The sequence below is a fragment of the Macrotis lagotis genome, chromosome 1 (assembly GCF_037893015.1).
Source record: "Macrotis lagotis isolate mMagLag1 chromosome 1, bilby.v1.9.chrom.fasta, whole genome shotgun sequence".
Classification (NCBI taxonomy): Eukaryota; Metazoa; Chordata; class Mammalia; order Peramelemorphia; family Peramelidae; genus Macrotis; species Macrotis lagotis.
The window spans coordinates 401,254,387-401,279,655 of record NC_133658.1 but is presented as its reverse complement, the minus strand read 5'-3'; the positions used below and the strand labels follow the sequence as shown (position 1 = coordinate 401,279,655).

The 25,269-nt window shown below is 38.0% G+C and overlaps 1 protein-coding gene across 4 annotated transcripts in view; it reads right to left on the bottom strand.

Moving 5' to 3' along the window:
* Positions 1–1,910, bottom strand: part of PDGFRB (platelet derived growth factor receptor beta) — a 68,910-nt gene extending 67,000 nt beyond the window's left edge. For 2 of the 4 annotated variants that reach the window (XM_074212646.1, XM_074212645.1), the window contains exon 1: positions 1,361–1,910. The gene's annotated coding sequence lies outside the window, so the exon portion shown is untranslated. The remainder of the gene's footprint in view (positions 1–1,360) is intronic. The other 2 variants (XM_074212647.1, XM_074212648.1) reach the window with 1 other exon arrangement.
* Between the last annotated feature and the right edge of the window lie 23,359 nt (positions 1,911–25,269).

Below are 25,269 nucleotides of genomic sequence, written 5' to 3'. Positions count from 1 at the left end.
ATGAACCCCTGCTGGATCATAGTAATCACTGTTTTCTTTTCCAAGAACTCACAAAACATCACTTTAATAACGCATTCTGTCAGAAGAGATTGAGGACCTAGGCAGGATAGTGACTGTGGGGGTGAAGAAGAGATAAATTTGAGAAATATTTCTAGACTATGGGATGAAGTACAAACTTATATATCAATTATCCTACAGCTACCTAGAAAAATTTATCATTGACTGAGGAACTGTATTTTCCTTAGCAAAAGGCAGAGAGGTCTGAGTGATCTATGCTTTTCTTAGGAGGTCTCCTATTGTCCCCTCCCCCTTTGTACCCCCCACCCACACACACACTGGAGCCTTAGCTCCATTCATAGTGTGTCCAAACTCAGTTCCTGTCCACTCCTCTCCTCCCCCACCCCCCAACAACATAAGGAGAGCTACAACAAACTGACAGTTTCCCATCAGCTGGGGGTTTGGAAGGACATCTTAGGAATCTGGAAAATTTGCAAAGCTCTTTAAATCCCTGGGGCTTCGATGGCCCTAGGGACTGGCCTGAAGCCAATTCCTTTCTGGGAAAACGGCTGCAGACTTTTAGCTGAGGCAGAAGGTCTCCCCTTTCCACCCCTGGTCCCCAGTCTCCTGTTTGCTGACCCCAATGCCTCATTCCCTATTTTATCCTTTCGTCTCACACTCATTCCCCCTTTCCCTTTTGACAACCCTGGTCATCTAATCTCCTCTCCCCCCACAACCAGATCTACTCCCCACCTCCCCCCATAACTCTAGTCCTCTATCTCCAGTCTGATCCACTTAAGCACCCCTTCAGCCCCACTTCTCTGAGTCCCCTCCCTTCATAGACTGTCTTCCCGTGTAATCCTTCCTCCTTTCCACAGTTCCTTTCCCTCAATATCTTCCCTCCCTTAGTAGCCCTCATCTTTAATGGCCCCTTCCCACCCTGCCCATTCTCTAGCCCCTCAAACCACCCCTAGCCCCAGGCCCCGCCCCCTGGCTCTGGCAAACAGACCCTCTGCTGTTAAGATACTGAGCCAGGAGAATGGAGCCCAGAAAACCCAGTGGTTTTGTGTGAATGAGGGCTGGAGTGGAGGGGGGTGGGGTGTTAGCTTCTTGGGGCACAGGGTAGAAGAGGGGGAAAAGAGGGGCCCTTCTGGAGGAAATGACTAGGCGTGGGGATGGCAAAAGAGATTCAACTCTTTTTCAAACTGTCATCTCCCAACCCTGCTCCGGGCTTCTCCCATCTGGTTTCGCTAAAAATATTTTCCATTTTCAACTTGACCAAAGTGCAGTGGAGACATAGCAATGGGGCCCTGGAAATGGGCTGGGGTGAGGGGCAGGAAGTGTTGGGGACCCAGGCACCTACCTTACTGCCTTAGTCTTCTCTTGGCTTTGCTGAGCTCAGTGTAGCCTTATAAGCTCCCTACCTTCGAGAAGTCCCCAGATGCTGCCCCTTCTTTGTCTGTCTCCAATCTCACCTTCCTTGGCCCCAGTGGAAGGAGCTCCAGGCAGCAGGAGTGACTGGGCCACAGGAGGAGTAGTTGACCCCGAGGACCAGCAGCAAGAAGGACAGAGACAGTTCTAGAGCATCCTTGTGGGCATCTCCAGGCTCAGGAGAGCCTGTCTAGCTTGAGCTCTTTCTGTATGTTTGTCTCCCTGAGGGGAGTTTATGGAGAGTTAGGAAGCAAAGGAAGGGGTAAGCCCTCCAGATCCACTCTCTGCTTACAAAGTTTTCTCCTGGTTCATCCTTGCCTCCTGGCCTGCTGACAAGGAGGATGGGCAGCAGCTAGGCACAAGTCACCCAGGTCTCGGGCAGGGGTGGCAGCAGCAAGAGGCTGACACAAATCTGAGTGAGAGAGAAAGCTGTGTCTTCTACAACTTGGGGGGAAAGGCCGAAGAGGTCCCTTTGATTGGTCTCTCTGAGTGAGAGAGGGTGTGTGAGAGGGAGGGAGGGAGGGAGGGAGGGGGGAGGCAGGCAGGGAGTGTGAGAGGGAGGGAGGGAGGGAGAGGAGTGTGTGTGCGTGTGTCTGTTTTCAATTTGGTCTTTTTCCCCTGAGTTTCTTGTTTTTCTTTCTCTTTTCCCTTCACTCTCTGCCTTCTCCCTCTTTCTCAGGATATGAGGGGATGTTTAGAAATTCCACAGCCCACGCCAGCAGCTGAGTCATGTGTATTAAGAGAGGCCAGCCCGTTCTGCCCAGGGTGGTGACTCCCCTCCCCTCTTCTCTCCTTAGGCTTGGCACAAATAGGGTCTGGGGGTTCTACTACTGATAGTAAGGTGGGGTCATAAATTGGCAACCTGGTGATCACCAGGATTGGCAGGGATCGTATGCTAGGCAGAGGAATGTCAAGAGGCTGTGAACCTCTGGGAGAGGGTCCCCAGGAAAGAAGAGGAAACAGGAAATAATCTTTGGGTAACCATTGCTCCCCAATCTCTGGGCCTCATTTTCCTCATCTGCAAAATGAATGCATCAAACTAAGATGGTTTGCAAGAGTCTTGCCATCTCTGCCATTCTAAAGAACATCCAATTCTCACCTTCTCTGTTCTAAGTTCCTTTCCAGTTCTGAAATGCTAAGTCCTATGATCTGATTGAACTCAAGGCTGGAGTGCACATGGAGTGATGGCCGAGAGAGCAAGGTCTTGCCTACCTCCTTCTAGAATGAGGACCAGGGGTTTCTCCTGGGAGAGGAGGGGGTGGCTGAGGGAAGCAGAGCGAAGCCTGGCTTCTGGTCATAATCAACCACAGGCTGGTCCAGCACATCTGGAGTCACTTAGCCCCAGTAGTCATTAACCCTTTGTGGCCTCTATTGCTGGTGTGTCCATTGCTTGGACAGTCCAAGATGATCTTACTCCCCGGTCCAGGGATGTCTAAGCATAAGACTAATCCTATGCACTTCACAGCCTGAGTTAGTCAGAGAATGGGGTGGGGAGCATTGAGAGAAGGGAGAGCAATGGCATAGGATTTAAGTCCTGGTCTTGGGATGTTCTAGGAGTTGTGGATGAAAAGTGTTTAGAATTTGAACCAAATTTGTGGGAAGCAAAGTAGGAGATATCATGGGAAATATCTCATCTCTCCACTCTGAGTGGGTCATATCTAATAAGCCCTCAGAGATGGAGAAAGTTCCTAACAAGGAATGGAGGGGAGCAGAAACCTTAAGAGTTGAAAGAGAAAGGATATGGTTGGTTTGGAGAGAGGCACCCTGAGAAAAGGCAGAATGGTATATAATGGAAAGAACATTATTTAGTCGTGGCCCTGCTCTTATCTTACATGTGATTACAGGCCAAGGTTAGAGGCCACCATGTGGTACAATGCTTAGAGTGTTTCCTGACTTGCAACCTGGAAAATTGAGTATGAGACCTTCCTTGATACTTACTAGCTGTATAACCCTGGACAAGTCACTTAATTGCTCACTGCCTCAGTTTCTTCATTTGTAAAACAAGTTATTAACAATTTTAATAAGAATTAAATGAAATCATTCATTAGATAAATGCTGCTATTATGTCATTTCCCTTCCCTGGGTTCCTATTTCCACATTTCTAAAATAAAGAGTTTGGAAATTATATGATGTCTAAGGTTTCTTCCAGGTCTAACACATGATATGGCTAACTACTGGTCAGAGATGCTTTTGAAAAGATTCATGCTTCAGATGTGTTTGCACTTAGATGACCTCAGAGGTACCTTCCAGTTTTGAAATGTTGTGATTCTGTGGTCCAGACAACAGCCCTGCCCTCTAAAGCCAGACTGTCAAGCTGCAAACAAATCTGAAAGGTTAGCACCCCCCTCTGCTGGCTGTCTGGGCAACTCTTCTCCCATAGAGGAAGGTCTAAGAGCTAACTTCCACAAAGACCCCTACCCATTCCTCCTCCATTGCCTTCTAGAGGCAATGAGGACCTAGAGGACTCTTTTCTGTTCTTAAAGTCCAGTCGCAATGCCCTAAATGAGATCCAGTGGATGAAGTGACAGGAATTAGCTTCCACTGGAAAAAATTGTGGGGAAAACAGGAATGAGACAACTGGGAAGGTATTTTGAAGGGTTATAGGAGTGTGAAGAAAGTTTGACTTTATAAGGTAGAAATTTAGGAACACTTGAAAAGAGGTTGAAGGAAGAGAAGAACTTAGCAGAAAGGAAAAGATGAATAAGTTGAAGGCAGAGAAAGGTTAGAAGTCAAGAAGTCAAAGACAAGCTGAAGAAGAAGAAAGAGGAAAAAGAATATAGTTGGTATATGACAAGTTGATTCATACTAGATGGGAAGGGGAAAAAGTTCAACATAGGTGTCAAAGTGCTAGCAAGGTCTTAATAGGGTGAGGAAGAGTGAAAAGAGTAGAGTTAAAGACCCCCAGAAACCTTAGCCACTGAAGCTTTCCAGAGGATTTAACAAAAACGTAAGGGATGGAGATGATCACTTCAGTCAATATGGTTGGCAGGGGAAAATTTGCACTGCCTTGAGGGCCATGTTTGTATTTCTGCCTCAATCAAATTATTGCTATCTATATTCAGTGCCTAGGCTACTAACACTTCTGGAAGGTAAGGTAAAAAGGAATGCCCCTTTGCTCTATGGGTCATCAAAAATAATAGAAATTGAGAGATGACTGGGTGGTGTAGTGGATAGAGCACCGGCCCTGGAGTCAGGAATACCTGAGTTCAAATCTGGCCTTAGAAAAATTAATAATTACCTAGCTGTGTGACCTTGAGCAAGTCACTTAACCCCATTTCCTTGCAAAGAAACCCTAAAAAACTAATAATAATAGAAACTGAAATCAAACAAATAAAGCAGAAAGAGGGCTTCAAATCCAAAAATAAAGGAAATGAACCTGGAGAAATAGGGATGGTAGGAAGTTGGAGGGTAGAAGAAGGTCACATAGGGGAAAACACTTATAATAAAGAAACAGATTAGGAAAGCATTTCTAAAAAGGTGGATAGGACAAAATGAAGCCTGGTTTACATAAATTTAAGACTTCCTTAGGACATACTGGCACAGTTAGGTGGTTCAGTATCTAGACTACTAGCCACAGTCAAGAAGACCTGACTTCAAATTCATCTTCAATCACTTACTGGCTCTGTGACCCTGGGAAAATCACTTTACCATTCTCTTTCTAAGTTTCTCCATCTTACAATAAAATTAAGATAACATCTACCTCCCAAAGTTGTCATGAAAATGAAATATTAGTAAAAGCCTTTTGCAAACCATCAAATGTTATTTAAATGCTAACTAGCTAAATTCCAGAAGTTCCTTGAGGAAGAGGGAGCTATCTACCTGAAGAGGATGCAGCTTCTAGTCCTCTAAGGATTGATAAGATAGGTGTGGGGTTTGTAAGGGCTATCAAATGGAAGATCATTCAGTAAGAGAAAGATAGGACAAATAGGGATGAAATATGGGACAAACAGGGACAAACCTGTCAAACTAATAATAATAATAACAATAATGACAATCATAATAATAAGAGATCTGCTATCTTCCTAAGACATGCATCTAAGACTTAACAGGAAATTTCCCAAAGTTCACTATTCTACTTGCTTTTTACCCATTTCTACTGATTCATATGAACAGAAAAGGCATCTAGAAAACATTAGTCAAGATTACAAAACCTTAGAACCTTAGAGGTATACACAATTCCTTCCTTTCTTCCTCCCTCCTTTCCTTCCTTCCTTCTTTCCTTCTTATATCTTTCCTTTCTCTCTCTCTCTCTCTCTCTGGACAACTGGTTAAGAAGGTGGTATGCAAGAGTGAGAACTGAATTTCTAGCCAGCCACACATAAAATATGCAAATGTTGTATGCAGTTTAGCAAATCTAATGAAAATAAATGTAAATGAACCAAGAAGGAAAAAAGTATATATGTGTATATTTGCAGTAGAAAAAGAAAAATACAATCAGGCAAAAATCCCCAAAAGGAACCAGTAACAAAATGTATGACTTTCATTGTTGATACATATAATACACAAAGTATAAGTAAAAAAAACAAGATTAACTAGGCAACCCAATTCAAAGTGGTATAAGTGACCTTATGAGTATTACTAAGACTTGCAAGGATGGGACTATGTCTGTGATAATATACAGGATAGGCATATCTTATTCTTAAGAAACAATAGGTAAAGATGAGGGAAAGGGAGAAGGAGAAGAGAGAAGGCTTGTTAAGATACACTCATGATAGGAAATCTAGGAACCTAAGGGAAGCATCATGGTCTAGAATAGTTTAGCTGAAAATGAAGGAAGAAATAGAAGCAATAATGATATCTGAGTATGTCTTAGACTATCTGGATAGAAAGAAAAAGTAAATGAGAATTTCAAGAAATACATTATAAGCCTAATACAGAAGTATATTGCAATGAGGAAAGCAGACTTCACATATTTAAGCATCCACTGGCTCTCTCTCTCTCTACCAAAAGCAGATCACCTAACAGTTTCTTGACTTGCCTTAATGATAGCTTTGTCTTTCAAAAGAAAGTAGAATCAAAGAAAGGAAATTCTCTTCTGTATTTGATTCTTATGTACAAAAAGGAGTCACTGGCATCTAGAATGGAAACGATAATAACCTATGAAAGAAGTGCCTGTTCCATCTTGGATTTGTGATAGAGAAGAGGAAAGTTGGAAGCAGTGTGACAAAAACCTCCTGGTTTTTGAGAAAACAGATGAGAAAAGATAAATAGGATCCCATGGACTAAATATCTGCAAGGAAAGTCAACCTAAAAATAATGGTATGCTCTCAAGCATAAAATTCTGAAGACAAAACCAGCACCACTAATGACAATTTAAAAGGAGGGTAGAGAGTTCTCTAAAGAGATCAATGTGGCCCTGCAACCCCCCCCCAAAAAAGTAGAATGCCAGAAGTATGCTGCCAAAAAAGAGAGACCAATATGGGTGCCCAGGGAACTCAATAACCAGCTTAGATTTTTTTTTTAAAGATATGTACTACATATGGAGCCCTTCTTAGATCACTGCCTTGTCATGGCAGTGTCTTGTGTAGCTCAATGAAACTATGAACTATGTTATGAAGTGTTATCTTGGACTGGTCATAGTGGACCAGTCCACTTGGGGAGGGGGGTACTCCACTGGAGAAGGAAATGGCAAATCATTCCAGTATCTTTGCCAAGAAAATCTCTTGGACAGTATTACAGTGCCAAAAAAAAATGACATTGAAAAATGATTTCCTCAATTTAGAATGAGTAGAAGCTAATCACAAAAGCTTAGCATAACAAATAGAGTTTTAAAAGTTGTATTAGAGAAGAAAAGGAATATCCAAGAAGTGATAGAACTGATACTCAAAAAAGATGAGACACTGATAACTGACAACCAGTCAGTTTTTATGTTGCTTCTTTTTTCTCCAATAGAGAGAATGGTCTTTGGACTGGGGAGAACAAAAATTTATGGTAGGGAGTTGATATCCGAGATAATGAGGAGATAATGAGTGGGCACAGAGCAATTCTGGATGCATTCATTTCATCTAGCCCAGAACTTCATCTCCAGGACACTGAAAAAACTAGCCAATGTGATTATTTTTCTCAGTGCCCCCTACTGCTGAGCCTCTCTCTGATTGGAGAAGTGGAGTGTGGTCATTGGAGGATCCCTAGACTCTCTATCAAAAGAGGACTCAGGAAAACTATTTCATCAATTCCCACCTGATGACAGATTTTTTTTCCAATTACATTTTTTTCCAGTTACATAATTTTCAACATTCATTCTTTTGCATGCTTTTGAGTTTCACATTTTCCTTCCCCCCCTCCCCAAGAGAGTGAGTAAGCTAATATAGATTATATATATAAAGTCACATTTAACATATTTCTATATTAATCGTGTTGTGAAAGAAGAATTAGAACTAATGGAGAAAAACATGAGAAAGAAAGAAAAAACAAAAGAAATTTTAAAAAAGTGAACAGAGTATGCTTTATTCTACATTCAGAATCCATAGTTTTTTCTCTGGATGTGGATTGCATATTCCATAACAGTTCTCTCAGGATTGTTCTTGATCACTGAACTACAGAGAAGAGCAGTACCCATTATAGCTGATTATCTCACAAAGTTGCTGTGATGGGTATAATGTTCTCCTGGTTCTGCTCACTTCACTTGGCATTAGCTGACTATAGATCTTTATGTCCCTGCACCTGGCACCCATCTTCCCTCCCTCTATTCCTGAAATGCATCCCCCCTCAACTTCTTTTTATATGTTGTCTTATTCTATTGGATATGTTATCTTATTCCATTATTCCTTGGAGGCAAGGACTATCTTTTGTGTTTCTTTGTGTCTCCACTGTTTAGCATAGTATCTGACCCATAGTGCCATAATAAATGCTTGTAGACTTTTGATTATTGACAAAGTCTCTCACTGTCAGTAATCTTTCCAATAAAGTAGAGGAATTGGAGAAGCACCACAGGATTGGAAAAGGGCAAATGTCCTAGTTTTCCAAAAAGGGAGAGCATAGAATCTGACAACCATTAATTGTAAATTCTCTTCTTGGTTTTGCATACTATCTCTTATTTGTCTGAATGCTCCTTCTCAATCTGGTTCATCACTCATGTCATATCCCCTAGCTTTGTGCTTATTTCAGCTTGGCTACTCCTTCACTTTCCAGCCCCAATCTCACCCCTGAGGTTCAATCTCAAATCACCACTCACTTTGGTGACTAAAGAAGAAAGAGTGAGACTGAGAACTTTGTGTAATTCTGCCTTACTTAAATTCAATTCATATGCAAGTCAAGACATTACTCTTCAAAAATAAAAGATAAACAACAAACAACTGGACATTTTGGACTGGATGTTCCATAGCCATCTCAAATTCAACATACCTAATACAGAACTCATCTTCTTTTCTTATCTCCCATCCTGGCACTGGCTGGCTCTTAATGTACTTTATACTTCCTCCTTACCTCTTCCTCATAGAACCCCTTCCTTCTTTCAAGATATAGCTGACCTGCCATTTTCTACACAAAGCTTTTCCTCATCTTCTCGATCTTCCCCCATTTGCTAGTGCCATTTGCCCTAAATGATATTGAAGTTTGTCCGTTGTTCTCAAAGAAGACCGTGATGTCAGGCAGGTGATGCCATGACAAGCACATTGGATTTAAGTGAGGGGGCTGCTGTGCTAAGTCATCATCCTTACTTTCTCCTCCAGAACCATCTGGGTCCAGTGGCCAGATATGAATCAGGATGACCAGACACAACTCTGGATTCGAGGCAATCAAGGGTAATTGACTTGCTCAAAGTTACATATCTAGTATCATACGTCTGAGGCTGGATTTGAACTCCTGACTCCAAGACCAATGCTCTATCCACCTCACCATCTAACTGTCCACCCAAATACCCTATATTTAATCACTTTATTTTTGCTTTCTATTTATTGTGTACTTTTAATATGCCTGAAATTTTTTCCCCTCAAACTCTTTGGTGATTTAGGGGGAATATCTACCTCGACCATTTAGACTTTAGGTTGAAAAGGGAAGATTAAAACAATTTGTTCCAACAACCATGAAGGCAACTGCAGCAGACACTGAAGAATTCTTAGAGTTACATCAGGCATCACAGATGCCAAGGTCATCCATTTCTTACAGCAAAATAGTATTCTATCATATTCCTGTGAGTCTGAAAAAGATCTCGGGGTCTTAGAAGACTACAAGGTCTATATGAATCTATAGCATGATAGAGTTCATCCAGTCTAATATACATTATTAACATTTTCCCCACCACTTTTTTTAATATCTGTATAATCACTAAAACAATTCATTAAGTCTTAGTTTGTAGCATTTGCCAATTTCTGAGAGGTAAACACTCATACTGAAAACTTAACACTCTGCCTGCAAGAGCCAGCACGAGCTGGTTTCAATGTACCCCTTGTCTTGTCCTTCTTGGCCCTAGAGGACAAAACTAGAAACCCTAATTGGAAATTGCAAAAGTCAGAGGAACATTTAGACTTGATGCAAGGAGTTTTCTAATAATTAGAGCTATCTAAAAATGAAATGCACTCCCTCTGGAGGCCATGATTCTCCTTCATCTAAGGTCTTCAAGCAAAAACTGAATTATTGACTGTCAGGGATATTGTGGAAGGAATTCCTGTTGAGGTAACAAAAATGGCCAGTGGAATTCCATCCAACTCTTGTAATTCTGTGATTCTGGGAAGACAGTACTTAAGGTAGTTGAGTTTTCCATAGTTCTTTACATGTATTATGTCATTCATTGTAACTAGGTGGTGTAGTGGATAGAGTACCCAGTCTAGAGTCTGAAAGACTCATCTTCCTGAGTTCAAATCTGGCCTCATATACTTACTGGTTGTGTGACCCTGAGCAAGTCACTTAACCCTGTTTGCCCCAGTTTCCTCATCTGGGAAATGAGCTAAAGTAGAAAATGTTAAAGCATTTCAGTATCTTTGCCAAGAAAACCTTAAATGGGATCATGAAGAATTGGACACAACTAATAATCTTATTAGAATATCAAAAAATCTTGTGGGAATAAGTACTAGAGGTATAAGTACAATAAGCATTATTATCATCATCCCCATTTTATAGATTTTCCAAGTTTAGCACTCTTTCTACTAAACCACATAGAGATACATCATAGAAGAGGGATTGGTGGGGCTTAAGGATATATCCAAGGCTCAATACTTACTTACCATCCCAAAATCAGAGGGGAAATGTGTCTGACAGGACAAAGACAGGAAACAATTTGTTCCAAGTCACATGGGGGGGGGGCCCTGCCCTCACAGAGCTGAATCTGAGCCAAAAGTCACAGACTCATAGATTTAGCAATTAAACTCCAGTTTTATGGTCATGGTATGGGGAGAAGAAGTTCCAAGAGTAATGGCATTGACTGGGGAGGAGGTGGGTGACTGTTAACCAAGCTGGGAATCCTTTTCAAGTTAAGTTTTTGGTAGATGACTGGGAAGAACTGTTACTGGCTTACTTTTTCTATTAGCTAAGCCTTTAAGTTTGACTGGTACATTAAATGTTACTGGGTTGAAATCCTACCAATTTCATCCATATTGTAGTAGAAATAATCCTGAATTTGAGGTTAGAAGACTTAAATTCAAACCTTTTCTTTGCCACTTGCAGGAACCTTGGCTCACTTAATATCTCTGCTTCTCAGTTTCCCTATCTGGAATAAGACTTTTGTTGTTGATCAAATCATGTCTAATTCTTCATGACCATATTTGGAGTTTTTTGTCAGACACCTATATAACTCCTTTTCGAACTCGTTTTACAGATGAGGAAATTAAGGCAAACAGGGTTAACTGATTTACCCAGGGTCACATGGTCAGTAAGTATTTAAAGTCATATTTGAACTCAGATCATCCTGACTCCAGGCCCAATGCTTTATCCACTGCTCCACCTAGCTGCCCAGAGATCTGACTAAATGATTGTTAAGATATTCACTAGTCCCTTCTAGTTCTGAATTTATGGTCCTATAATCTACAAAGGTTCTTGAGATAATCAGTCTTAGATGTTCAAAGTTCTCCTCAAACCAATTCTTTTTATTTATTTATCATTTTTATTGTTTTGTGAAGTGATACTGCAGGAAATGATACTGCATTTCTTCCATTCTTCCATCATGAAAGCTGTATGATTGACCTATTGGGGGACACCACTGCACACAATGAAGTTTGTTGGGCAAAATCAGCAAGTTAGCTTGAATTGATAAAATGTCTACACCTGGAGTCAGGTTGAAGGGCCCATACTTTCAGGCAGATGGAAGAGTCCATACCTAGAGTCAGCTGAAAGGATCAATACCAGAAAGATTATGAAGGTTCATTATAGAGTTCAGTACAACTTGTAACACTCAGTTTCATTCAGGACTGGGCAATTTTCATGCTTAGGTATGTTTGATTGGTCCCACCCAACCTCAGACCCTTACTAGCTATGTGACCATAGGCAAGTCTTTTAACCTTGTTTGCCTCAAAACCCAGTTTCTCATCTATAAAATGAACTAGACCACTTCTTTGAAAAGAAAATTCCAAATGAGATTATCAAGTTAGAGAAAACTAAGACAACTAAACAACTAAAAAAAAAAAAAACTGCAACTGGATAGCTCCAAACTACCCCTAGTAGAGACTTACAGAGAAAATGATAGTTGCTATCTTTGCTAAGATGGCAGACCAACTTTAGACACAGGTTTATATGAAAATTTTTAAGCTGTATATTTTTAAAAACCTGAAGTAAATCTCAGATTAAGACAATGACAACATAAGCACTAAATATCAAAATCTATGGGATCCATCCTTAGGAATGCTCAAAGATAAATTTTTAGCCCTAAATATTCATATACTAATGAGAGAAAAAGGAAAACTAAATTAATTGAATTTACCTTTAAAAATAAGGAAAGATAAGTAATAAATGAAAAGAAAGTAGAAGGAAAACTATTATAGCAATAATAGAAAATGGATAAGATAATAAGCAAAATAATAAATAAAATAATAGTAAAACTAATTGATTGTTTAAAGATAAAATTAACATATTAAAATGAGAACAGAAAGATCATAATGAATGGAAAAGAAATTAATAAAATTATCAGTGATTATTTAAAGCAGGTTAAAATTTTTTTAAAGAATGAATGAATATCTATAAAGATGTTGAAGACCAAAACAGCATATAACAGAAAATATATGAACTAAATAGCCCAATCTTGAAAAAATTAAGGAAGTCGGGGTGGCTAGGTAGCACAGTGGATAGAGCACTGGCCCTGGAGTCAGGAGTACCTGAGTTAAAATCCAGCCTCAGACATTTAATAATTACCTAGCTGTGGCCTTGGGCAAGCCACTTAACCCCATTGCCTTGCAAAAACTAAAAAAAAAAAAAAAAAAAAAATTAAGCAAGTCAATAAAGAACGACTCCATAAAAAGATTCTGGGACCAGCTACATCACAAGCAAATTTTTTCAAACCTTCAAAGAACAAACAATTTCTGTATCACACAGATTGTTTCTAAATATAGAGAAAAGTGATATGCTATCCAATTTCTTACATAAAACAAATACAGTTTTGATCTCCAAAACCAGCAAAGCAGGATTAAAAGAAAATTATTGTCTTCTCTCATTAATGAATATGTATCAATACACTTGTGATCTCAGTGATAAGTGGATCAAAGAACAAATTATAAAAACAGTAGAAAATGCCATCAAAGAAAAAGCATAACAATTAGACATGTGAAGATACTTATAGAATATGGCTAAAGCAATTCTTAGGGGAAAATTTATATCTGTAAATACTTTCATCAATAGAAGAAAGAAAGAACTTGAATTGAAGAAACTGAATTGGTCTTTCAACTTATTCAAAAACTAGAGTAACAATAAAAAACCCAACTAAACAACAAAGTAGAAATTCTGAAAACAAACAAGAAGAGGTTAATAACATTGAAAAGACTTTAAAAAGAAAATACTGAATTTATTAAAACTATGCAGCAATTTTTTGACAAAAGTAATAAAATAGATAAATGTTCATCTATTTTTAAAAGAGAGGGAAACCAATTGTTCCTATCAAAAATGCAAAATGAGAATTCGAAATAATTAAATAGGGAAAGAAATGAAATTATCTGAAATTATTTTGGCAATTATATGCTAAAAAAAGTTGATAACTTAGAAATGAATGAATATTTACAGAAACAAACTACCTACATTAATTAAAGAAGAAATAAATAATTTAAATATTCTTATATCAGGAAAAGAAATTGAACAAATTATAAAGTAACTCCTTCCAAAAGGAAAAAACCACCAGAACCAGATGAATTTATAAGTGAATTCTATCAAATATCCAAAGAACAGCCTCAATAAGACATATAATATTATTTGCAGAGGGGGGAAAAGGCCTTTACAATAAGTTTCAATCATAAAAATATGGTCTTGATATCTAAATCAGGGAGAGAGACAAAGAGAAAGAAAACTATAAACAAGGATTCTTAACCTAGGGGTCCATAAATAGATTTCAAATGACCATGAGAGGGGGGAGAAATACACCATTATTTCCCCTAAACTCTAACTGAAATTTAACATTTCCTTTAATTATGAATGTAGACATGTAAGCATTGAAATTTTTTTCTGAGATGAGATCCATAAGTTTCACCAGACTGTCAAAGGGGTCTATGATACAAAAAAGTTTAGAATCCCTGCTATAGACCAATACCCTTAATGATCCCTATAATGCAGACATTTTGAATGGAATATTAGCAAATAGGATCCAAAAACATATTAGAAAGATTATATGACTAGGGTGGATTTAGATCAAGAATGTAATATAAAGAAGACTATAAAAATAAAAAACACATTAATAACATATTAAAAATTCCTTGATTGTATCAACAGATGCTAAAAAGGCTTTTGAAAAAATCTAAAATCTATTTCTTTTTTTAAATACTAAAAACATAATAGTATTTGACTTTTCCTTAAATACAGTACATAATTTCTATCTAAAACTAAGAGCAAATGTTTTATTTATAACTATATATAGTAATAAATAAATACTAGAAGCCTTTCCAAAATACATCAGGGGGAAAGATCTCCAAAGAGATCAAAAAGGAAAAGGACCCTTATGTATAAAATTATTTATAACAACTATTTTTAAAGTTGCAAAGAAATTGTCACTACTTTTAATTAATACTAAAAATGCAATAATACAAGAGGAAATCTAGAGAATAAGCATGAGCAAAGAAGGAATAAAATCATCACTTTTAAAAAATGACATGGTTACCTTGAGAACCCTAAAGAGTCAGCTAAAAGTTAATTTCAACAACAGATCCAGCAATATTTCAGGCTAGAAAGTAAATCCAAAAAATCATCAGCATTCCTGTTGATAGTATAACCAGAAAAGCCATCTGGGAAAGATAAAAAGAAAATCCTATCTATATTAACTACAAAATGTATAAAATATTTGGGAGTCTAACTATCCTGACATACCCCAGAAACTCTATGAATCCAACTACAAAATACTACTTTCAGAAATAATTGAATCTAAATAATTGAAGAAATATTAATTGCTCAGGCCATGATATCATATAATGATAAATGACATGATAAATAATGATACCAAATAAAAATGACAAAAATGGCATATAATAAAAACATTAATAGCATCTAAATTTACTTATTTATTCAATGCTGTACCAAAATATAAGAGGATTACTCTATAGAACTAAAAAAAAAATTCATCTGAAGGAATAAAAGATCAAGAATCTCAAGGGATATCATGAAAAAAAGGAGGAAATAAGGAGCTCAACAGTACCAAATCTCAAATTTTGCTACAAGATAGCACTCATCAAAATAATTTTGTGGTAGTAAAAAAATGTAAGAGTCTATCTGTGGAATGATTAAGTGCACAATATTCAGAACAAACAAACATAGTAATGCAGTGTTTGATGAAGATAAAGATAACTCACTATTTAACAAAAACTACCAGGAAAATTAGAGAGCAGTCTGGCAGAAATTATATACTAATCAACACTTCATATCATATATCAAGATACACTCCTAATTGATACATGACAGGCAAAAAATATGGTATTGAGAAGCAAGGAAAAAATTACCTTTCTGTTCTATGAATAGAGGAAGAGTTCATGGACAGAGTTTATGAATAAAGGAAGAGCACACAAGAGGCTCACACAAGATAAAATGGATATTTTGATGACATAAAATTTTAAAGTTTAGCACAACAAAGCCAATGCAGCTAAAATTAGAAGGGAAAAAAAGTGACTGGGAAAAAAATTTCTTTGCAGCAAGTTTCTCTGGTAAAGAGTTTATATTTCAGATCTATTAGGAAATAATTCATATATATAAGTTAAAGTTAATCCTCAATAGATAAATGACTAAAGGATATGAACAGGTGTTTTCAAAGGAAGAATGCAAACTACCAACAACTATTTGAAAAAATATATTCCAAATAACTAATTATTAGAGAAATTCAAATTAAAGCAACTCTAAGATTTATACCATCAAATTGGGAAAGATGACAAAAGAAGAAAATGACAAATGTTGACAAATGCAGGGAAACTATTGGAAGACTATATATATAAGTGCACTCTTGGTAGCACTGAAAATTTGGCCAGCCCTTTTGCAAAGCAATTTGAAACTATGCCTCTAAAGGTCACTAAACTCTGCATAAACCTTTGATCAGAGAAATCATTAGAAGGCATCTACACTAAAGAGATCAAAGAGGAAAAGGACCTATATATACAAACATTTTTGTAGCAATTCTTTATATAGTAGGAAAGAAACTGAAAATAAGGATGTGTTGACCTACTGTGAAATGACTAAATAATTTATGATGTATGAATGCTATGAAATATTATCGTACCATAAGATATTATTAAGTAGGCAATTTCAGGAAGGAGAACATTTTATATACTAACAATATGATGAAGAAAATCTTTTAAAAAACCTGAGAATAGGGCGGCTAGGTGGCACAGTGGATAGAGCACTGGCCTTGGAGTCAGGAGTACCTGAGTTCAAATCTGGCCTCAGACACTTAATAATTACCTAGCTGTGTGGCCTTGGGCAAGCCACTTAACCCCATTTGCCTTGCAAAAAAAAATCTGAGAATACTGATCAATACAATGACAAACCAATGCAGAGGACCAAAGATGAAGTATGTTCTCCACCTCCAGTCAAAGAGGTAATCCCTGCTGATATGGGAATTCATTTTGCTTGGCTATGAAGATTTATTTTGAGTGTTTTTAAAATTTTTTATTGCATGTGGAATGTGAGGAAAAGATAAATACTTGTTCACTCAGAAAAAATGACCAGATTAAAATTTAAAATTTATTTATTTAAAATTAATTTTTACAAAGGTGTTCCGTTATTATTGACCCATCTTTTTTAATGATCCTATATTTTTCTGATGACAATTTTCATATCACTTCTCCTGTGTAAATCTTCATTGGTAATATAGTGCAACTTGCTTATGCCCACCAAAAGTCTTTCCACCAATCTTCAGGTGAGTAATTTCAATTTTTTGAAGACTGTGATATTCTTATATTTCATTATTCAAGCTATGCAGCATCACAGCTGATGATTATACTAACTTGATTGCTTCAAAAAATCCTTATGATTTCATCATATGTATACTTCCTCTGCCTAGGTAAATCAGAAAAAGTTAGTAAATGGTTTTACCAATTGCTGTAGCCAATACAAATTCATCACCTGCTAGTCAACCTTTTGATGATGTCACTTCATACTCATAGAGGCTAGTTCTTGGATGATAAACATTAAGTTCATGGCCAAGCTCCAAACAGAAGATTTTCTGTCTTCATCAGACTACTGGTGTAATCTTCAAAAACCTAGGGTCACTCCATACCAAGATGAAATAATAGGTTCAACTTTTATTGAATTCCATGCAAAAACACTAAAGAAAATATTAGCAAGTAGGATTTAGTAATGTTGAAAGATAAAGTCATTTGGACTAAATAAGAATTATAGCAAGAATACAACAAATTCTAGTCATGTACCAGAAATAAAGGATAACAGATGGATAGCCCAAATGTGGTAGTTATTCATGAAATATTAAAAGAATCAGATAAATGTCTTCAATGCAAAAAAAGAAGTAGAAGGAAGAAAGGAAAGGAAAGGAAAGGAAAGGAAGGAAGGAAGGAAGGAAGGAAGGAAGGAAGGAAGGGAGGGAGGGAGGGAGGAAGGGAGAAAAAACCATGCAAAATAAGAATGATGGATAAAAAATAGCAATAAAGTTCATCTTGAGGGAAAAAAGATCAAGACTCAAGGGAAACTATTCAAAACTATTACTGGGTAAGAAATAAAGTGATGGATCCAGTGGAATAGATTAGGTACCAAAAAAAGTAGTAAATGACTATAGTAATCTATTATTTGATAAACCCAAAGATTCCAGCTTCTGGGCTAAGAATTCACTATTTGACACATACTGCTGAGAAAACTGAAAAATAGTATAGTAAAAATTAGGTATAAACCAACATCTCACACCCTATAGCAAGATAAGGTCAAAATGGGTACAGGATTTAGACATGAAAAGTGATACCATAAGCCAAATAGGAGAACAAGGAATTGTTTATCTGTCAGATAAGGAGAGGGGAGGAGTTTATAACCAAATAAGAGATGGAGAACATTATAAAATGCAAAATGAATAATTTTAAGAATGAATGGATAGGCTTTGATCTATGATCTACATGAATTTAGAGATCACTCACCTTAATTACATCATGGAACAAAATATGTAAGATTATTTCAATATTAAGGTAACAGTTGTGTCAGAGGCCCCCTCTTCACATGAAGAACCCAGGTATACATTACAAATATGTATATCTCAAAATTTGTGGCTTGTCTGCATCCATTCAGGTAAAATCTGGGAATGCTCCCCAAAAAGAATGGCCATCACTTTTCTTCACAAGCACTCAGATTCACAAAATAGTAAGTAGATTTGCACAGTAAAGAAAATGTCAAATAGCTTGCTCATGGAGCAAGTTAAGAGCTTCTTTTCTTCTTTGGATTATTGTGCTTCTTTGTCCTCAGTTATCATTATCCTCAACAAAAGAGCTTACTCCTCTGTCAGCCCCAGCTTCCTCTTTTCTCCTCCACTGACTAACCCAAGATCTCTCTTACATTGGCTATCCTGTCACTTCTCTCTGTTCCTAACTTTTTTCATTGTCAAGCACTGTGCTAGGAGGATTCTTTTCCCCATAAAGATGGTGCCAACTCTTGAGCAACTGGATTTGGAAAGGATTATACTGATTCCACTGTAAGCATAATCTTTAAGGGTAGAGACTAAGTCACTCAGTATGTCAGACCCTGGGAATACAAGCAATCAAGACAATCACTGACCTCTTGAAGCTTACATACTCATGGAAAAATACAATAAATAACAGTAATCAAGGAAAAGGTAGGGGGAAGGGGATGAAGTGCAGGCAGCAAGAAGTAGAGATGACTCAGAATGTGGAAGCTGTCTTCCAAGAAAGTGAAGGTGAAAGACTAATCTATCAGAGTCCTTCTCTCCTTCCTTCCTTCCTTCTTTCCTTCCTTCCTTCCTATTTCTTTACTTCCTTTTTTTTGCATTGAAGGCATTTATCTAATTCTTTTGATATTTCATGAATAACTACCACATTTGGGCTATCCATTTGTTATCCTTTACTTCTGCCATGGGGCAGTTCCAATGGTGAGGGAAATAGGGGAAGGAAGATAAAGGATGATGACCAGAGAGTAAGCAGTGTGACATGTTATGGTTGTAAGGACATATACCTGTATAGGAGACATCAAGTAAAGTTAGGAATATTATATGTCCTTCACTCTCAAAGAAGACCATGACATCAGGGAGGTAATGCCATGACAAGCACATAAATTGGTTTTGAGTGAGGGGATGATGTGCTAAGTCACCAACCTCATTTTCTCCTTCAGTGTCATCTAAGATACAGTGACCAGATATGAATCAGAATGACTGTAGATGGCCCTGAATATGAGGCAATCAGGATTAAGTGACTTGTCCAAGGTCACACAGCTACTAAGTATCTGAGGCTGGATTTGAACTCCTGTCCTCCTGATTACAAGACCAGTGCTCTATCCATTGCACCACTAAGCTACCCAATATATTAAATAAGGCATGCACATATATACACACACTGTTATGTTTTTGCTTGTTTGTTGAATTCCTGACTTTTTTCTGAATAAGTATGTGTGCATACATACATTGTATTATATATGTATGATAACCTTCATCTGTAAGATCACCCCATTTTCTGTGCCACAGAGGGTAGCTTATGATAGCAGTCACAGAATGGGTGAGCTGCCCTTTACCTTTTCAACTCATTAAGATGCAAGATCCTAAAAGTAAAGATCTAGAAGTGACACCAAAAAATCACAAGAATGTTTCCAATGTACTAGTTCCTCTGATTCCAAATTTAACTCTTTCCACTATCAATATTTTTCAAATTTATAAGATTACTGCAATGTCAATCAAATTACCAATGGGTTACTTCTGTAAATAGATTTTATAACAAGAATTATTCTGGAAAACAAAGTGGAAAAACTTTTAAAAACCACTTTAAATAAGTTTACTTTTCCCAGATGAGAAGGTTCCTGGATTTCAACTAGCTAGAGATTCCAGCCAAGTCTCCTCAACAATTACGTATGATGCTAGAAAGGTCAAAACAGAGATTGGGATTCAGGGAATTAAAGTCAACACTCCAGCAGTGGTTTCCCTAAAGGATTAAGGCACAAAGAATAAGACATTGCACACACTGCCTTTTCCCATGGACTTTTTGTTCTCTTTGGAGACATGGGACAAGACAGGCCAGGAAGGGATGCTCTCCCCCCCCCCCACTCACCCCTGGAGAACTAGGCTAGTACACATGGAGGAAGAGAAACATGGACAGTCATGATTTAACCTTTCTAAGGACTGTTGTTCAATTTAAGTGAACCAAGGCCATATAATTCTCTCTGTGTTACTTTTATTTCTGTACTGAAAAGAAATAACATTTTTGATTCATACAAATTTACCCTGTTCATCTTGGCAAGAGCTAAGCAATGAGTTTGCTGACTCCAGATTTCTTTAATAACCCTAAACTCTGTCACATTGGGAAAGAGTCATGAGGAAAATGGTCAGTACTATAAATCAAAACAAGAGAAATAATTTAAAAATTATGTCAATAGATGAAGAAAAGACCTTTGGTAAAATACATTGATATGATAGAAAATTATAGGATAAAAGGAGTTTTTACCTAATATCATCTTTAAAACACAACTACTTGAAACCAAGAGATGACATTGTACACAATGGAGGAACATTCACATGAAAAATAGATTCAAAATGGGTTGTCAATTTTTTTCAGTCTGAGATATTTTTAGAAATATCTGTAGTAGGTAGTAAAACATGGAATGAACTTTTAAAACAATAATTGATAATCAATAAACAAAGACTTAATAAGTACCTACTCTGCTACTATGAATGGCCCATATCATGTGGTATATTAAATTCCAAATGGATTATTAATATTATAAAGATTTTTAAAAGTTGCAAGGTGGGAAGGAGGAGGAAGAAGGAATGTAATCAGCTCATCTCTCCCAGGTTCTTTGTTCATCTGTAAAAGTTATGTTATAATATTTTCCCTATGATCTATATTACAGAGTTCTTATAAGAAAATTTGGTAAAAGGTAAAGCCTAATCTATAGGGACAAGAGCTATTATTTTCTCCCAGTTATGAAGAATAGATAAATTTGTAGCCCTAAATAAATTGAAGAAATTATTGGGAACAAAATAGATAGGATTCAAAGGTTTAATTATTTTTTTAATCTGAAAGACAAACAATATAACCAAAAGAAAAAAATGTAACAGCTGAAGAGGGGTGGAATTTACAAAAACTGTATCTGATGGAAGTCTGACATCTGAAGCTCTGATTCACATTTACCAGAGCAACCCCCTGGAAGGAAAAAGAGTGTTTGTTGCTCCTTCTAATAGCAGCCCTTTGATGCTGTTTTGCTTATCTCCATGTTATTGCCTTGTTACTTCACACTTGGACCCTAAGTCTAAGCTTTTCAGAGAAAGATACAGTTTGTTGTCTCCTGAGCAGACATTTTTAGGAGCCTAATGACAAAGCCCTCCCTGGTCCTGCAGGACGAGGGTTCCTCTTGGGCTGACCCCTGGCTGTTGTTCTCTATGGAGAGGTCTTGTGCCTCTCCCTCTTGCTGATTCTGTTAACAGATTCTTGTTGATTCACTCTCCTCACACATCCTGAGTCTGGGCCCAGAGGGGAAGCTGGCTTTTCTTTTGCCAGTCCTGTTCAAGGGTGGGGCCAGGTTAGGCTGGACAGCTACCTGGCTCATTCTGAATGGTTCAAGCACGACCTCACTCTGCCCAGTTATCAGGTTTCTCTGGGTCAGGTATGCGACTCCCGTCAAACTTGGAGGGGGTCAGAGTAGATACAGGATTCTATTTTGCTTGGACAGATCTAAAGCCTATTCTCAATATGGAGATTTCATCAAATTAGAGTGGGCAGAAATGTAGCTCTACACTTAGGAGCTCATCCTTAATAGAGGCCACATGTCCCTGAATATATTTTTCCATTAGTATGGTTTCATTCTGATTAAGCTGATTAAATATCTGATTAATTGTCCAGAATGCACTGCAATAGTTGATGACTTAGCCCATTTAAGGACCTGAAATGTGTATCCTGGCAATTTGTGCCTAAACTATATTTGGGGGGTTGCCTGATCACCCAGGCAAGCTTTGCAATATTACCCAGCAGGGGGCGAACTTCCATCATAAATTAAATTATCAACTTCATACCACCCTCCCATCCCTACCTATCACACCTCCCAGTCCCCAGAGTTCATTAAATCACTGTTTGGAATTTTGTTTTTGTTTTTGTTTTTTTTTGCAAGGCAATGGGGTTAAGTGACTTGCCCAAGTTCACACTGCTAGGTAATTATTAAGTGTTTGAGGCTGCATTTGAACTCAAGTCCTCCTGACTCCAGGGCTGGTATTCTATCTACTGTGCTAACATTATTGGAAATTTGGGAACCAGAGTTTGAGAAACATTTTTTAAGCAGGGCAAGAATCCAGACGTTTCCTCTGCTTGACCAGAAACTCAGAAGGACTGATCCAAGTTACCAAAAGCTGGGATCCATGCTCCAATGCCCTGGTCTGTAACTGGATATATCCAATGACTGGTGGTTTCAATTAGGAAGTTCTTTAAATAAGATTCTCTTTTCTCCAAATTTTTGTAACATTACTCTGTTAAGGTTCTAGTCTTACATATCCTACTCACTCTTCTCTACCTCCTTTGAAAGATCATCATCCATCATTCCATGTAGAGTGGGGACTGGCGACATGGCACCCCAGAGTTCCGTTCTGGTTTCCTTCCTTTTCTATCCACATTTAATCTCATGATCTCATCAGCTTCTACATGTTTAATGAGCCATTAGATGATACCCCAATCCAACCCTGCTCTCTCTCTCTCTACATTTCATTCCTATCTTCACCTGGTTGTCCCATAAGCATGTGAACTCAGCATATCCATAGTAGAACTCATTATTCCCCACCCCACCCAATCCCCCAATCTTATCAGTACTCTTAATTTCCAAATTTCTGTTTAAGCTATTGCCATTCTTCCAGTCCCCCTGATTCACCCTGGTAGTCATCTTCTCAAACTCTCTCAAGAGTTGTCTTCCACTCTTCATTTTCATTCATCTTCCATAGTCAATTGTCAAGTCTTGTCTAGTTCCTCAATATCATCCTTCTCTCTCAATTCATGCATTCACTCTATTTCCTTTTAACTGAACTATTTCAATAACACCCTAATTAATTAGTCTTCTTGAATCCAGGCTCTTCCTTCTCCAATTCTTCTTCCACATGTCTGCCAAAGTGATGTTCCTATAGATCTGTTCTAGCTAGGCCTCTCCCCTGCTTTTTTTTCCTATAGATCTGTTCTAGCTAGGCCTCTCCATTGCTTTTAAAATAAAATACAGACTCCATTTAGCAATCAAAAATCTTCACAGTTTAATTCCAATTAATCTAGTTTTCAGAATAATTAAATATTACTTCCTCTTACACACTCTACTTCTGCTGCTTCCTATTCTCTGCATATGACACTATTGCTATCTCTCCCAACTCAGTGAACTTATGGATTCTGTACAGCCTAGAATGTTCTCTCTCTCTCTCTCTCTCTCTCTCTCTCTCTCTCTCTCTCTCTCTCTCTCTCTCCCTCCCTATCTCTATTTGTTTCTCTCCCCTACTCTCCTTCTCTCTCTTCTTTTTTCTCTTTCTCATTCCTTCCCTCCCTCTCTCTCTCCTTCTCCCTCCTTCCCTACCCTCCTCCATTCCTCTGTGTCTCTTTCTCTTCCCTTTGCTCCTTCCCCTCTTTCATTTTCTTTCTATCTGTCTGTCTCTTCATCTCTGTCTCTCTCTCTCCCTCCCTTTCCTCATCCCTACCTGTCTCCCCTACTCTCTCCTTTCCAATTTCTTTCATTTCCTATCTCCCTCTCAACCTTCTCCCTCTTTCCCTCTCATTATCCCTCTCTGTCTCTATTTGTGTGTCTTTTTCTCCCCCTTTATTCCCTCCCCTTTCTTTCACTTTCTTTCTCTTCTTTCTATCACAACCTTTCTTCCCCTCCTCTCCTGCTCTCTTTCTCCTTTCCTCTCTTTCTTTTTCGCTCTCTCTCATTCCTTCCATCCCCCTCCCTTCTCCTCCCTCCCTACTCCTTTCTCTGTGTATTTCTGTTTTCTGTCTTTCTCTTCTGCTGGCTCCCTCCCCTTTCTTTCCCTTTTTTTCTCTCCTTTCTCTATGTCTCTGTCCCTATCCCTTTTTCCTCTCTTACTCTCTTTTTTTGCTGTCTTTCTGTTCCTATTTTTCTTCCTCTTACTACCTCCCCTATTTTTCACTTACTTTCTCCTGTTTCCCCCTTCCCTTTTTCTCTCCTCTTTCTTTTTTGTATCTTCTCTCTGTTTCTTCCATTTTCTCTCTCTCTCTCTCCTCTTTCTTGATCTCCTCTCTCTGTCAATCTCATTCTGTCTCTGTCTCTGTGTCTCTATCTCTATCTCTATCTCTCTCTGTCTCTGTCTCTCCCTCCTCACCTCTGCCTCTTGTAACCCCAAGTTTCCTTCAAAGTTCAGCTCAGGCAGCATTTCCTTCAAAAAGCCTTTCCTGATTCTCTAAGTTTTAAGTAACCCTCTCAAATTATTTTGTATCTATTCTATATGAGCCATGAACTTATTGCCTACTAGTGGAATATAAATTCACTGGGGATAAGAATTTTGTCAGTTTTGTATTTATATTCCCAGAATTTAATACAGAGCCTAACACAAAATAGGCACTTGATAAATGCTTGTTGATTGACTGATGGCCTTACTTTTGTGCTTCATTGGACAATAGCATTTGGAGTTATAAAACACTTCTATCTCATCTGACCCACACCCACTCTACAGAGGAAGGGAATGAGACTCAAAGACATTAATAGACTTGCCCAAATTCATAAAGAAAATAACAGAAGTAGAATGTGAATCTGGGTCTTTTGATTTGAAATCCATCAAATTTCTTTGTTGCATAGAAGCCCCATGCCTTTCTTTTGGAGATTTCTGGTGTTTGGGGGGGTGTGGATAATGTAATTGGTAGCAGCTGCTGAAGGCTAGCAGGGTCTAAGCAGTGGGATAGTCCCCAAAAGGAGTCTCATCTTCCCCAAGGCTGAGTCATTCCCACAAGATACCACTCAATGTGTGGGGGGGGCAGGGGTCCCCAATAGAATGGAAAATTAATAGAGCTTTTTTACAAAGAAAATCTAAGAGGCAATATTAGGAAGCTCCATTTCCTCATTTTAGGGGCAGTTTGGTGGCACAGTGGAAAAGAATGCAAGTCCTGGAGTCAG